Below are 1,143 nucleotides of genomic sequence, written 5' to 3'. Positions count from 1 at the left end.
GGGGAGGGAGGGAGGGGGGAAGGAGGGAGGAAGGGAAGGGAAGGAGGGAGGAAGGGGAGGAAGGGAGGAAGGGGAGGGAGGGAGTGAGGAAGGAAGGGGAGGGAGGGAGTGAGGAAGGAAGGGAGGGAGGGAGGGAGGGAGAGGGAGGGAAGGGAGGGATAAGGGAGAGAGAATGGAAGGGAAAGGAAGGAAGGGGAGGGGAAGGGAGCCCATGAGGGGTTTACCCAGCCTGGACAAGAAAGTGGAATCCAGAAAAGGCTTCTTGGAGGAGGTGACCTCTAAGCTGAGGCTTGGAAAATGAACAGGAGTTAGCCAGGCAAGGAAGGAGCATGGGCATGAATGATGTTATCTAGGTAGAGGGAGCAGTATACCCATTTGTCTCAAAATAGTTGAGACAAATTTGGTTATTTTTCATTTCCAAGATAAAGCCACACCCTGTCAAATTAACATTGGCCATGGGTGTCATCCTTAGCATCCTTGGACTAAAAATAGGAAAGAATAGGGACAAGGTGAAACTCAGAGGCAGGAAGAGCCTTGGTTTTCTCATCTGTAAAGTGAGATAGACATATGAGAGTCAACAGTCATATGAGACAGTTGAAAGATTAATTAACACATTGTATCGCTTCTCAGCCTTTTGGCTAAGATCAAGTGTAGTAATTAATACATTATATGTGGTGATCTGGAAAAGGGCAAGCTTGCTTGGTGGTATAGTCTTGTTTAGAAAAGGGTTCAAGGAGTGCTGTGTATCAAGGCAGAGAGGATCTGACTCAGAACGAGGGACCAAGGAAGTGAATGGAAAAAAAAGAAAGAGAAGAGAAAGTTTTAGTAATTCTTTGTTGTTTTTTTCTTAAATAGAGACAGGGGTCTCACTATATTGCCCAGGCTGGTCTTGAACTCCTGGGTTCAAACGATCCTCCTGCCCAGCAGAGTAGTTCTTGCTGTGGTAGTAAGGAAAGCTGATCCATAGATCCCTTCTCGAAAAAACTGTGTATTGTTCACACTGTGTGTAAATCAGGAGGCAGTGAGAGCATGGAGTTTGGATTCAGAACAGTCCAAGTTCCAATTTTTCATGTATTAGCCAGTAACTGCACAAGTGACTTAACCTTTCAGCCTCAGTTTCCTCATCTTTAAAATAGGCATAAT

At 45.7% G+C, this 1,143-nt stretch overlaps 1 pseudogene; it reads left to right on the top strand.

Moving 5' to 3' along the window:
- Nucleotides 1-618: 618 nt before the first annotated feature.
- Nucleotides 619-752, top strand: LOC116528216 (annotated as a pseudogene).
- Nucleotides 753-1,143: the final 391 nt, after the last annotated feature.

The sequence above is a fragment of the Sapajus apella genome, unplaced genomic scaffold, assembly GCF_009761245.1.
Source record: "Sapajus apella isolate SASKATOON/1434 unplaced genomic scaffold, GSC_monkey_1.0 scaffold2, whole genome shotgun sequence".
In the NCBI taxonomy this organism is placed as follows: Eukaryota; Metazoa; Chordata; class Mammalia; order Primates; family Cebidae; genus Sapajus; species Sapajus apella.
Note: the sequence above shows the minus strand (reverse complement) of the source record. Positions and strands in the feature narration are given on the sequence as shown.